Source organism: Ochlerotatus camptorhynchus, unplaced genomic scaffold (assembly GCF_037179485.1).
Source record: "Ochlerotatus camptorhynchus isolate MF236.1 unplaced genomic scaffold, CSIRO-AGI_Acam_v1.1 ptg000141l, whole genome shotgun sequence".
In the NCBI taxonomy this organism is placed as follows: Eukaryota; Metazoa; Arthropoda; class Insecta; order Diptera; family Culicidae; genus Ochlerotatus; species Ochlerotatus camptorhynchus.
Window position 1 is genome coordinate 2,506,701 of NW_027040631.1, and position 15,066 is coordinate 2,521,766.

The window sequence follows — 15,066 nt, forward strand, 5'->3', positions numbered from 1 at the left end:
AGAGTTCCAGGTTATATTTGAGGATTATTCAAAAGTAGCTGTTCAGGAGAGCTTCTAGGGACATCTAAGGAGTTCTGTTGAGGAGAATTTTGTGGAAATTGTGAAGGGATCTTCAAATTAATTCTGAGAAGAATTCCAAAGGGATCCTGAGAAAATTTTCAAACAAATCTTGTTGAGAATGGACCATTCCGTCAAGCAGTTTTGGCGTGACTTTCTACCAGCAATTTCACAAAACTGGACACACAAATTTATTTTATTATAAAACCCAACACATTTTGCTACTTTTTCTCGTGGTTCCGTAGTAGAAAGAAATCTCAAAATATTGTTTTAGTTTCGAAGTTTGATTGGTAGGAAACGTAATTTTCAACTGCTCGAATGAAATGGTTATCAAAGGAAGTGAATCATTTCATTCAAGCAGTTTAAAATGACGTTTCCTACCACTGGAAAGTTCCATGGAGCAATATTATGCGATTTTTTTGCTAGAGCTTCAATAAATGATGGTTTTTTTTATGATAGGCCTATGAAATCCAAAATTTACTAGCCCTTTTACTTTAAATCTCTAGTAGAAGGACGTCCCAAAACTACTCGAATATGCGATCAATTCTGAAGAGAATTCTGTGTATGGCTCCAAGCAAATTGTAAGGAGGATTCCAAGGAAATTTTGAGGAAAATGTCTATGGTAATTCGAAGCAAGATTCCACGAGATTTTTAGGAAATGCTAAGGAAAATCGAATTAATCATTTATTTGGGACTACCAACGCTTTTAAGAAAATGAACCAATAGATTCACGATTTTTCAAGTAAGACTCTATGTTCTCGAGGGTCCAGACGAAAAAATATGCTTTCACGGCTCTTGAGTGGTATGAAACGTCATTTTAAACTGCTCGAATAATTGGAAGTTTGAGAAGAGTTCCTGATGATTTTAGTGGCGCTCTGATAAGCATTTCAAGATAATTATGAGATGAAATCTAATGGAGATTAAAATAGAAACTTAATTAACGTATTAAGAGAAATTACTTTGGAGTAAACTCTGGGTAGGATTCCAAAAAAGTTCTAAGGAGTATTCTAAAAAATTCTATGAAGAATTCTAAAGTAATTCTTATGAGAGCATCAAAGTAATTGACTGGTCGAATAGCAATTTTGGAATGACCAGAGATTTTAGGAAAATTAGGCAACAAATGCTGAAGATTTTTCAGGAACCCTAGTCTCTCGCTAGGTAGAAATCGTAATTGTAAACTGCTGGAATGATGTAATTAATTTTGAGGAGCATTTTAGAGCAAATCATATAAGAATATTAAGGGAAATTAAATGAGAGTGCCATTAGAATCCAGAAGAAAATTTCAAGAATTTTTGGAGAATAATTCAAAGGTAATTTAAGGAACAGTTTCATTCATATTTTGGGACAATACGAAGAAAGTTCTGAGTAATATTATTATGAAATTTTCACGAGAGTTATGAGCAAAATTCTAAGAGAAATCTTGTGAAAGGTTCCAAGACAGCAGCCAAGTTTCCAATATCCCCAATACAGAAAAAAAACCCAGATTTGAACCAGCGTATCCAGGCTTAATATTCAACTGTCCTAGATTCAACTCAGGCATAACATTTGATAACGGCACAAAAGCATTTGTAAACAAACTTTCTAATGCCCTTTACTCGCGAACCAAAGTACGCCCACGCAAACCAATACCACTTTCGGAAAGGTGATAGTTGCCCCTATCCGATGATGTTGTTGGTTTGCGTGAGAGTACTTTGGTTCGCGTGTAAAGGACCTTAGAATGTTTGTTTACAAATGCTTTTGTGCCGTTATCAAATGTTATGCCTGAACTGAGCGAACTTCTTGATAGAGCTGGAATTAAGGCGTAATAGCTTTTGTAAACAATGACTTCTCTCGATGATTTCAAGAGCCACATGTGAAAAGGGCATACAAGCTTTTTGTAAACAAACCTGTGTAGGCCCTTTTCTCACCAACCGAGGGTTGCTCACGCAAACCAACAATATCATCGGGAAGGGGAATGCTTCCCCTACCTGCTAATGTTGATGGCTTGCGTTGGTGTCATATGGGTGTCGAGAGAAGGGCATAAGAAGGTTTGTTTACAAAAAAGCTTGTATGCCCTTTTGACATGTTGTTCTTGATTTCTCGAAACTCAAGGCACGCTCACGCAAACCAACATAACCAACAAAAAGAGGAAGTCTTCCCCTACCTGATGGTGACGTTGATTTGAATGAGCAAATCTTGGCTTTCTAGAAATCATCGAGAGAAGTCATTGTTTACAAAAGCTGTTACGCCTTAATTCCAGCTCTATCTAGACTTTTCCCTTCTCTCTGTCTATTTGTTTTTTGATAAAGCCTTTTTGTGATTTGGCTTTTTTGGAAGCTGTTAACCTTCCTACGGTGTTCGGGTCAATATGACCCGAATCGCACTTTCAAAGCGTCAAAATCGCATATCAGTCCCATATGGATTTTCGTCAATTTTGAGATAACAACACTATCAATTGGCATCTACTTTCATATTATGTGATAAAACCATGGACTTTGATCATGAAAAATGAGAAACCAACATCAGGTCAGTTTGTCCCATCAAGCAAATTAATCGCATATCAGTCCCATTCTGAAATTCAATTGCCCATAGTTCAAGTTAAAGGTCTGCTTTTTGAATTGCCATATGTTTCGCTTATTTAACAAAACATTCAAGCTTCATTGCAACAGATCATAACTTGAACAAATGTTCAATTAATTTACTATCATTTATCAAATATTTACATGGGAATTGCACTTCGTAACTTCGAGTGCCATTTTCTCAATGCCTACTTTTTCAATATGGGGCTGATATGGGATTATAGGCAGATTATTTGTATAATAATTACGAGCACTATACAACAACTATACAAAAGCTATACAAGTGTGACCACCCGAATAAACGATAACCATAAGGAGTGCCTAACAACCTACTCGGGTTATCATCCCAACAATATGGGACACGGTGCACCCCTCCCCTTGGCTAGTTTTTGCACCTTGCTGTTGGTGGGCGGGCTTAATTTCATGCTAGTGGAGTGTTGGAGACGGTGGGTTTGTGGCCGACGTTGCTGGCTCATGCCGCGATAGAATGGCGCCATGGGCAGGCAATGAGGATTACTGAGCTTCCCCTCTCTGATAAACCACTGCATGAGAGAACAAAAGATCTAGTCCAGCAGTGATAGTATCACACTTGTTACTCCTTTTATTGAGAGCCGCGTCGTGGTACGCTTACGTATAGGCACTGACGTTGGGTGTGATACTGGCGGGTTTTGCCGCAAATCACTCTTATTTTATTTATTTTTACGCAGATAGATTTATTTGGGTTTGCAAGGGAATTATACTATTGAAATATTTCAGAAAGTGCCCAACGGTACTCCTTCTACTTGCGTGACAAGCTTTCATTGTTGTTTTCATTGAAGTATTACTCAGGGAACAATTTTAAACATCATTTTTGTACATGGTATTGTAACTAATCTTATATGTGCTTCATTTTGATTTGGGATAAATGTTTGAACTATGGCTCGGGATTTCCACTGTTGCGTGCTTCTATTGTGATATATCCATACGTAATTTTGTGGGACGACATAGTGGAAACGTGTGAGCGTAGTTGGAGCATATACCCTATATAATTTAAAATCAGCTAGGAAACTAACTTCAAAATGAAGCATTTTAGTCACTTGAGGGTGTCACCTGGGTCGAACTAAGATATAATAAATAGGTATAGGTCAAAATCAAAAGTACTTGAAACACGTTTAATTTTAGATTACAAGCACAAGTGCAGGTACTTAATAAAGCATGGGTTATGATTGATTAGGTGACTTAGAGCTTTTAATAATTTATTAATTTAGACTAATGAGATATCATAACCATCAAATGAATTTAAATAATAAACTTCAGAAAGTTTAATGACATTAAGTAGATTAACAAAAGAATTAGGATGCGGGTGGTCCGCTTAGGGAGGCAACTAACCTTTATAGTTGTAGAATAAATCTTCTTATTTAGTATTGAATTTAAAAAAAAGAAAACGCAGGCAGACCAATAGCATTTAGCAGATTAACAAGGAAAGGAATAGTTTAGGAAAAAAGTAAAAGTAGAGTTATGTGACAGTTATTAGCTTTTAAACTTTTGGAGGTATTGTATTCCCCTGAGTTTGTTGTACTCGATTACTATATAATTCTCTCAATACGCGAAATCTCTTATATATGCGATTAAAGCATTTGAGTTAACTTATTTCTTAGTGTTCAAGTACTTACATTTGTAAACAGCAATCAATGTTAATCTATGAACTAAACCATACGTAAAATCGATCTTTCCTTATGTGGTATTGATGCATGTTTAACTTTTCGCGGCTTTCGGAATCAACGCGCCTACGTCTACGGAGCTTACGCAGAAGTGATTTGCAATGCGGTAGAGCTCACCAAAAGTTTTTTTTTTTTTTTTTTGGGCTTCTGTAGTATAGAATTTGTTCGGTACGGTCGCGAAATCTTGAAATGATTGATACGTGCGGTAAAATAACTAAATTGAAACAAAGCTCAACAGTAAAATAAGTAGAATATTTAGGGAGGAAACCAAAATTTATCAACTTGCCAACATAGGCTATCACATTTATTTTGGTGGCACTCTTTAAGTGATAATAAGTTGTTTTTTTTTCTCTACGGTTGTTTCGCGTGGCGTTCACAATTTGCGCGATTTTCGTATCTTACGTAATTTAGATGTTTAACTATAAACGGTTTCACTGACTCGAGGTCGTTCCTTAAGCGGTGTTGGTACAGGTTAAACCTTTGCCGACTGTCGGATTCAACGCGCCTACGTCTACGGAGCTTACGCAGAAGTGATACGCAATTCGGTAGAGCTTGTCAAACGCTTTTGAGCTTATAGAATTTGTTCGGTGCGGTCGCGAAATCTTGAAATGATTGATACGTTCTTTAAATTAACTAATTTGATACAAAGCTCAGTAGTAAATAAGTAGAATATCTAGGGAGGAAACCAAAATTAATCAACTTGCCAACATAGGCTATCACATTTATTTTGGTGGCACTCTTTAAATGATAATAAGCCTTTTTTTTTCTCGCTTCGGTTGTCTCGCACGGCTTTCGGAATTCGCGCGGTTTTCGTAACTTACATAATTTAGATATTTCGTTCGAAACGGATTTACTTATTCAATCGGTTTACTACGCGGATGTATCTACGCGCACACGTCACAGCATTTTTTCTATAACTATCTTGAAACAATACATACGGAATCCAGTGTTCAAGCGGCCAACATAGGCTAGTCCTTCTGCTGTATTGTCAAAGATAGAAGCAAAATTTATTCAAATGGGTCAAGTCTTGAAAATTAAACTGTCACGCAGCTCCAGCTTGATACCAATAAAAAAAAAAAAAAAAAAAAAAAAACAATATGGGACACGGTGCACGATTTGTGGTATCTTTCGTGTATGGTGCTCGTTTATTAGGACAGGAATGTGCTCATAATTTATTATACAAATAATGCTCATGTTCATAGTTTGTCGTACAAGTGTATCCGCGGCATTAGGCTATGCGAGGCTATGTTCCATTTGATGAATTTTCCACGGGGCAACAATCAAGAATTTCGTCGTAGCTCACATCAATGCGATGAAGTTAGGGCTTTGGATGACTGCATCATACCTAAAAGGAAAAGGAGACAACTGGCTTCTTACTCTTTTATCACTATCTATCTCTATCTCTATCTCACGCACTTCAAATCGGCCAATCACGAGCTGGTTCGCGTTTGACAGAAAAGTGGTTTGTTTTCGCCCCCGTATTGTCTCCTCTTCCTCTTAGCATCAGACTACTCTTTCTAGCAAACAGCACTGCGATGCAAGTGTAGAAGAGTAAGATGTATTCGGGGATGTATTGTTCTGTCATAGCTCGGTCAGTTTTACCATAGAGGTAACTCTAAGCCTAGAAGGTCCCCAAGAAACATGCTCAACTTTTTGGCTCAGCTCTAGTACTCTCTTCGGTCCCAAGCTAATCGATTCACCCCTCGACACTTAGGAAAATCCACTAACCCCTCATTTTATCTGTCAAACTTTCATAGCGAATCAAAACAAACATTGTGTAGTTCTAGAATTTCGACTAGAATGGGGTACGTTAATCCACAGACAAACAGACGTAACTCTTCATTGTGTATTTTCGTTCACGAATTTAACGGTTGTTTTGAATATTATCAGTTTCGCGAACTAATCGCGGCAGCGCTGGCATCGAATCACTTTGACGTTTCTATACATTCTATAGAACTTTTATGCAATATTGTTTACGATTCAGCGAGCAAGCTTGTTAGCCCGATAGATGTCGTTACTGAGGTCTTATGTTTTGAGATACTATGTTTTCAAGAAAAACTTTTACAAAGAGTTACGTCTGTTTGTCTGTGGTTAATCGTTTGCTTGGGACCAATAGACTAGTCAAGTAGTGAGCCAATTTAAAATCATTAGTTTCGTATTGATTATTGGTTTTACCGCTGTCAGTTTGTCCAAAAATGTCAGATTGCTCAAAAATGTCAACATCATGTGAACTACAGTACACTCAAGGGGTTGGTCACTCAGCACAGTGTGCCAAAAAACACAGTAGGGCACTTCATGGCACACTCATTGCCACTGTTTGGCACCAATGGTACATCATTTTTATTATCTCTAAAGTAACTGGCATCACTGCACTATTTCTGCAGCCTGCGCAGTGAGGATGTGTCAAAACTAGATTGTTGACACAAACAATTTTTGGAATTTACAACAAATTACTTCGCCGGAGCCTCCAACTCACCCTTAAGGCCTAAACGCAATGTGGGCGGAAGCGGAGCGGAAACGAAAAGTTTGACAGTTGTCACAAATGATATTAAGATGCCTAACCGAAGTCGATTTGGTTCTAACTAGTTTTCAATCCGACAAGTTGGCCTACTCAGATCGGGCTTTTCCGCAGCCACTGCCGTTCCGCTTCCGCTGTCATTGCGCTTAGGCCTTTACTGCCATGGTCCGCAACCGGAGCAACGCTTTCGTCGCTGGTGTTGCTGCTGCCGCATCTTACGGTTACTTTTGCTCGGCGAATTGTAAGGACTGGCGGTGCCACTAACGCAACTGCTGCTACTGGACGAATCGTGCTGAAGTGTTCCTTCCGGTCGTTCCATCCCCCGGTCTTCAGCAGTAGCACCACCACCACCGCCATTTATCGCCAGCATCTCGTCGGGATCTATGAACGAATCATCCATGTGGGCATGTTCATCGTCATCTTCACCATCGAAAGGCTGGGCGGCGACGTGGACAGTCCCGTCTGCCTGGAGCAGATATTCGTATCTACGTAGCATTTCTACGGATTGGTTTTGTACGCAGGGGACGATTTTGGCAAAATTGAACTGTGACGAATTGATTTCCTGCGTCATCCATTCCGTCTCCAGAAGCTCCTGGAGACGTCCCGAAGGATGATGATATAGAATAAACCAATATAGTACGTTCAGACTATAGCTGACTATCTTGATATCAAAAGTCATACTTACGATTTCCGGTGAAAATTTGACGTATGAGTGCTCATTGAAAGACAGCCTATATTACATGATATCAGCCATAGTCTGAACGTACTATTACGAACAATCAATACGAAACTAACGATTTTAAATTGGCTCACTACTTGACTAGCCTATTGGTCCCAAGCAAATCGATTAACGTATCCCATTCAAGTCGAAATTCTAGTACTACGCAATGTTTGTTTTGATTCGCTATGAAAGTTTGACAGGTAACATGAGGGGTTAGTGGATTTTCCTATGTTTCGAGGGGTGAATCGATTAGCTTGGGACCGAAGAGAGTACCAGAGCTGAGCCAAAAAGTTGAGCACGTTTCTTCGGGACCTACTTGTCTTAGAGTAATTTACTCATGATCAAAAGTATAGATACTATAGGATAGATTCCATAGATAAGCGGAGGCACAAAAAGATGTTTTGCAATGAAGTGAAAAGCAAATCTGCAACAATGAAAGGAGGAATGGTTTACTTTATCTATCCTTCTTCCGTTGTCTGCTAAATAAATCGGAATGTGGAGTATGGAAAGTGCTTTGTGCTCATAATATTACAATACTTCTCCCGAGGGGGGCGACACATCTAAATCTCAATTCTAGATGCTCAAAAATCTCACCCTAGTGAATCAATCTTCGAAAAATCATTCTTCATTTCTCGCATCTCCTTGCATCGTGCTTCATCTTTTTGCAGGAAATCTTCAAAATAGACATAAATCTTCCTTCTATCTACTCAGCGTGCGTGCAGCTAGCCACAGCAAAACACAATCTTTTCTGCATCGTAGATAGAGTCGTCCCTCTTGACTTCTTCCTCAAACAACACCATGATGACGTCATGCTCGTTTGGCTACACTAACTGACAGTTCCTTTGGCTACATTATACTTTGCCTCCGCTTATCTATGGAATCTATAGTATCTATAATCAAAAGCTGTCTTGCCCCCAGGTTTTAACTTTAAAATGTATACACGGTTTTTCGTGAAAAAAAAATACCCATTTTCAAACCATGTATGCAGCTGTCAAAAAATGGGGGAATTTCGAAATCATAAAATGGGTGAAAAAATACCCATTTAAAGAATCAGTTCACGATTGCATAATGGGTATATTTTTTACCCACTGATTGGTGAAAAAACACTTGGAAATTTTATCTTCTCATTTCGTCACCGACCATTGGGAATGCAAACAGTTTCAGCCGTTTTTTTTTTTTAGCAAAAATGGACAATCTCCGGAAAAAGTTAAATTCCGAAACATTGGAAAGACTTACGGATAACCCTAATAAACGTGTTCCATATACTGACGATATCTTAGATGGTGCGACCATACCACATAAAATTGGGATGATATCCCGAATTGGCGGTTAGGCGCATCTTATGGTTATTGTTTATGCGGGAAGTCTATACAGTTTTATCCAATATGGTATTATAATATCTCGTGTAATATTTTTTTTCGCTGCACCTGCATTTATTTTCAATATAAATATTAGAAAGTTTTTTTATATCGACGAGGACAAATAACCCAGCACCAGCATTTGAAGAAATGGGTATTTTTTACCCATTTTACGAAAAACACAATTCAAGAAGATGGTTAAAAACACCCATTTATTGACAGATCCCCATTTACCCATTAATGAGTAAACCATAGTTTACCTATTAAATCAGGAGGGGCATTTTTAGCATTTTTAGCGGAAATGTGTGCTTTTATACCCATTAATGGGTTTTCGCGAAACACCGTGTAGGGAGCGTGCAACTTTTGAATTAACAGTTGACTAAGTTTTGTTTTGAATGCTGCAGACTTTCTAGCAAAAAGAACCAACGTAAACTTATAATTCCACCAATGTTTTTTTTTTTTTTTTTTTTTATTTTACTGACAATAACTTTTTATCGTACTTAAGCGACAAATCAGATCGAAATCGATTAAATAAAATGTAGAATGGATGAGCTTCGTTCCCGGCTACCGTGTACGTCAATAATGCGGTCGTGCTTATGGGACACAACCCTTAATTTTTTTCTTACCGTGTATGTAAGTTTAAAACATTCTCCAATCTTCTGGCATCCCTGCTAATCTGACAGTTTTTCCTTCCAGCTTTTGTGAGTGCCCCCTTCCAGTGTGAGTCCCGTCATCAGTTTCGAGAGCGAAAGCAAACCGAACGAACTCGACGAGCTCAGTGTTCAGTTTTTCTCTCGTTGCCAAGTGTACCAGGTCCGAGACCGAGACGGCTAATACATAGGTGTAACAGTCGGAAGAAGTGTTAGTTTGTTTACTTAAATGAACCATGCCCATTTTTTTATGGCATGTTTGCTATACGAAATGCGCCTCGTGTTTATTGGCGAATTTCACATCAAAGATTGATTAATTGAGTAGGAAATCAGTTTGGCACGGCATTTGTGACCAGCATACACCTTCCGGTAGTATGAAACAGGTCAAAAACTGTTCAAATCCGCAGATAAAATTTTTGTTTTGAATTTCTGTATAGCAAAATAGTGAACTTTTCGTGAACATTAACGGCAAAGAACTCACCAACACTGGGAGACTGTGAGTTCCTGCCCACCTGTTCATTTTCCATCGTGTACCAGGTCGGTGTTTGCGGAGCGCTGTAGAAGTGGTGGCGTTCTTTCATTTTTTGTGTCGGTCGCTAGGACCAGAATAAAATACGGTGGCCGTGTGTTTAGGAGTGCATTCTCTCTAGGCAGTATTACGTATTCCGAGGCGAAAAGTGGTGAATTCTATGCGTGAAGTGCATTTTTATAAAGTGAATAAAATTTGTAAGTGTGCATAAAGCATCATTGCAGTCATCTTCATCATCATCGTCGTCATTGGTTGGTTGGTTGGTGATCAGTCGAAGTCGAGACGGCTAATACATAGGTGTAACAGTCGGAAGAAGTGTTAGTTTGTTTACTTAAATGAACCATGCCCATTTTTTTATGGCATGTTTGCTATACGAAATGCGCCTCGTGTTTATTGGCGAATTTCACATCAAAGATTGATTAATTGAGTAGGAAATCAGTTTGGCACGGCATTTGTGACCAGCATACACCTTCCGGTAGTATGAAACAGGTCAAAAACTGTTCAAATCCGCAGATAAAATTTTTGTTTTGAATTTCTGTATAGCAAAATAGTGAACTTTTCGTGAACATTAACGGCAAAGAACTCACCAACACTGGGAGACTGTGAGTTCCTGCCCACCTGTTCATTTTCCATCGTGAGTCGAAGTCACGATGGAAAATGAACAGGTGGGCAGGAACTCACAGTCTCCCAGTGTTGGTGAGTTCTTTGCCGTTAATGTTCACGAAAAGTTCACTATTTTGCTATACAGAAATTCAAAACAAAAATTTTATCTGCGGATTTGAACAGTTTTTGACCTGTTTCATACTACCGGAAGGTGTATGCTGGTCACAAATGCCGTGCCAAACTGATTTCCTACTCAATTAATCAATCTTTGATGTGAAATTCGCCAATAAACACGAGGCGCATTTCGTATAGCAAACATGCCATAAAAAAATGGGCATGGTTCATTTAAGTAAACAAACTAACACTTCTTCCGACTGTTACACCTATGTATTAGCCGTCTCGAGTCGAAGTAACCTCAGCTTTTCGCTCTGCTCTGCTTAGAAGAATCATCAACGTTCCAGTCCTGGTGGGTTGGAAACGACGAGGAGGGGAATTCGGGTTTGTGAGAGTGAGCGAGAGCAAGTGAGTGTCGGTTTTTTTTGTTAGGGAAGGGGTAGGGCGGGGGTGGTGAACACACGCAACAAGAAGAAAACGCCACAACGAAGCAAAAGAAAGCAAAGAACCGTAGTTCGTGTCAATCTCTCCGTCGGTCTTGTCGTGTTTGGAGGAGCCATTGCGCTGTGTCTGGCATTCGGGTCGCGGAATTATGATTTTTTATAGTGATTTTCCAGCTGGAAAAGTGCACATAATGTAGCGGAAGCTACTTGAAAATGTTAGTGGAACTCGGAAGGTACAAATTTGTGGCGTAATTTGCGCTGGTGGGTGCGTGGAATTGGTGCTAAATCTGTTTGTGAATTCCGTTCTTCGCTGCTGGCTTTCAGCAGACTGGGGACAGCGAATTTTCTTTCCTTTTTGGATTGGCAGTGATTTTCAGGATATTTATTGTTGAGAAGGGTCGAGATAGATAGTAGAAGGTAGAAGCAAACGCAGGATAGTAATTCTAGTTCTAGTATTGGTTAGGGAGTGTATCCAACGGTTTGTGGGGGTGGCACTGGAGCAGGAAGACGGAATATGAAACCAGAAAACAGGCGAAGAAAGAAGTCAGTGAAGCAGCGTAGTAAGAGGCCGTAGTAAAGAAGCAGACACTGGAAAAGTAAAGTGCGAAGTTGAGCGAGAATCTGGCGGATGATTGTGATGATGATGACGATGATGATTTCAAGGCAGGAGAGTGCAAAAGCGAACCACCAAGAGTGCGTGAGTGGAAAGCGGATGAGTGTGTGGAACAAAAGTGGCAAACGATCTTCTTTGCGATGGGCAGTGCTTCCAGAATTCTCGAGTTTCTAATTTTAGAAGTTAGGTTTGCATCGATTGAAATGAGTAAATGGAAAAGTAATAACATAGGAGAAAAGGATGTAGTGTCGGCCTAAATGGCCCATACATAAATTTAGCAATCGACTAAATTTTCAATATCGACCAAAAATATCCATTAGTACCGTCCCAATGACGCGTTCATCTAGATAAAATTGATAAATAGCAGATTTTTAGCGATGGGCCCAATCTTAGATCCATAGGCCAACATTAGAGCCTGTTCTCAACTTAGTGTTCTTGAAGCGGTTCCACAGTTAGGAGATGTTCATAAACTAAGTAGATCGTTTTTGAGAAGTTTATATATTTCATTTGACACAAGATCTTCATTAACTTTTTTGCAAAGTGTCTGCTTACCTATGTGGTTTGTCTTAAGGAATGAATAAGGCTGATGTTTTGGAAAACATGTATAAGTGATACATGAATAAAATAATTATTTTTCGTTTCGTGTAACCGGACTGGCTGAAAGCTTATTCTTTTACTGAAAACAACCATTTTTAAGTTAGTACAGTAGTGTTCCGTTTTTGCCAAAAACGCAATAATTTCAAATTTTGTTGAAATTGACAGTTCCTTTTACGTGTTGACAGTCGTCCATACTTTTACTACACGCTGAGAAATTATTACCGACTTCACTATTGTGGTAAAGTTTTCCTTGTTTTGAAGCCTTAAAACTGATGAATTGAAATGCCTTATTTTTGCCGAACAGTTCAGCTGCTGATAGCTCGGTGAAAATTACCGAAGTCGGTTATCAATTCCAAAGCTGGGTTTAGATTAGGCAAGCCAAATGATCAACTTAGTTGAATTCAATTGGCTTGAAAAGTTGAGCATGGTTCAACCTTTTTTCAATTTAAGTGAGTTGATCAAGTCAGTTGAATGGCATGGTTTACACGTTCAATTCGCACCCAAGTCAGTTGAATTCAACTGACTTGATCAATTGACTTGCCCTGTCTCAACCCAGCTTAAGTGTCTAGATAGGGAAACGATATTTTTAGGTCCCCACCTCCCACATCCAATGGATAAATTCTGAAGATTTCTTTCATAGCAGTTAAAGGTCTCAGTGATCATCCAGAAGACTCTTATGTTTTAGCTTCGAACTCAGGTTACATCAGGCCAGTGACAAGGCCTATACCATCTTCTTCTTCTTCTTCTTCTTCTTCGCATTTCAAGCTTATTGTCTATCGCTATTAGCTTATTGCGTGCTCTCAACTTAGTGTTCTTGATGCACTTCCACAGCTATTTATTAAGAGCTTTCGATGCCTGTACCATTTTTGCATTGATATGATTGTGTGGCAAGTCCAATCATACTTCTATGCCCAGGGAAGTCGAGAAATTTTCCAACCCGAAAAATTCCTAGACCGGACCGGGAATCGAACCCAGCCACCTCCAGCATGGTCTTGCTTTGTAGCTGCGCCTTTATCGACTGAGCTAAGGGAGACCTATACCAACAGCAGTGTTTGACAGTAGGCAGCATGTCCCGGGCTCAAATCGTTTATTTTGCTGTGCTGGGCCCGCTGTCACGGTATAACATACGCACCTGCCACTGGGCTTGGTTACATCGATGATGTGACTGTTGTTGGAGTGGATGAAGCGGATCACCAACGAAACTTGCAAGCAGCTCTTCAGCGCATCCAAGAGTTTAGCATTACCATCGAAGCGGACAAGGCTTCTTTTGAGCAACGGCAGGTTAAGTACCTCCGCCATCTCATCGAAGGGCAAGGATTGCGCTTGGATATAGCCAAAATCCAAGCTCGTTCCTTGGGGCGATAAATTGTTATGGAAAATTCATCTCACGCATACCAACTTCATGATATACTCTCGACAAATTGTTGAAGGCCGGGAAGAAGTTGGAGTGGTCTTGGAATGCCAAAAATCCTGACCTACCGATCATTGTTTCGGCTGACGCGTCTTCAGTGGGAGTTGGAGCTACACAGAGCCACAAGATGCCTGATGTATCCGTTAAGGTTGTGTAACATGCTAAAGGCCCCGTCATCGTGTACGTAGTTATCATATTCAAATTCGGTGGACAAAGCTAAGTCTTGGCACAATCAGCAAGGCTTTCTTCTTCTTCTTCCTCGCATTTCAAGCTTATTGCGTATGGCATATTAGCTTATTGCGTGCTCTCAACTTAGTGTTTTAGATGCACTTCCACAGTTATTAATTGTGAGCTTTCGATGATTGTACCATTTTTGCATTAGTATAATTGAGTGGCAAGTACAATCATACTCTATATGTCCAGGGAAGTCGAGAAATTTTCCAACCCGAAAAATTCCTAGACCGAACCGGGAATCGAACCCAGCCACCTCCAGCATGGTCTTGCTTTGTAGCTGTGCCTTTACCGACTGAGCTAAGGGAGCTATCAGCAATGCATAAAACGTAAAAAAGGACTAAGATGTGTTCCTTTGATTACAACACAATCCTGTTCCTTCTAGTTTAACGTAGTTCGGAGAAGGCTTCGGTGGTAGATCTTAATGTCAATAACGCACAACGAAAAGGTAATCTACCAGGTGTTACTGGGAGGTGACGAAAACCAGAAATGGAGCCTTTGAGGCTACAGCCGCCTAAGAATTATTGGAAGCCAATACGTCAGCATCACCGATTTACGGAGATGCTGGAGGATGTTCCCGATTCACCCGAGCATTGCTCAACATTAACCAGTGCCGAAGTTGATTATTAGGTCGGTTCCAATTGGCTTTCATCCCTAGAAAAATCCATTCCATTCATAAGTTCCGAGCAGATCGGTATTTCCTTATGCTTTTTCGATAGGGTCACCTGTCCTTCACGCACCTAACATATCTGGAGCTTCCCTTCACGGCTGGATTGTTTCACAAAGGCGCTTCTAACCTTGCGATTTGTCGAAGGAATTACTGGAGAGATTCATTGCTTCCACTGGAGATGGCCTCTACTACTGCATGTGGAACCCTGATCCTCCAGTGGCCGGTAAATTGAGTGAGCAATAAAACAAAAATATTAGAAATGTTAACATGTTTGGCAGTGGTTCCAGAATTGA

At 39.7% G+C, this 15,066-nt stretch overlaps 1 protein-coding gene across 4 annotated transcripts in view; it reads left to right on the forward strand.

Moving 5' to 3' along the window:
* Positions 1-11,281: 11,281 nt before the first annotated feature.
* scrib (scribble) overlaps positions 11,282-15,066 on the forward strand; it is a 222,173-nt gene continuing 218,388 nt past the window's right edge. For 2 of the 4 annotated variants that reach the window (XM_065221295.1, XM_065221296.1), the window contains exon 1: positions 11,282-11,484. The gene's annotated coding sequence lies outside the window, so the exon portion shown is untranslated. The remainder of the gene's footprint in view (positions 11,485-15,066) is intronic. The other 2 variants (XM_065221297.1, XM_065221298.1) reach the window with 1 other exon arrangement.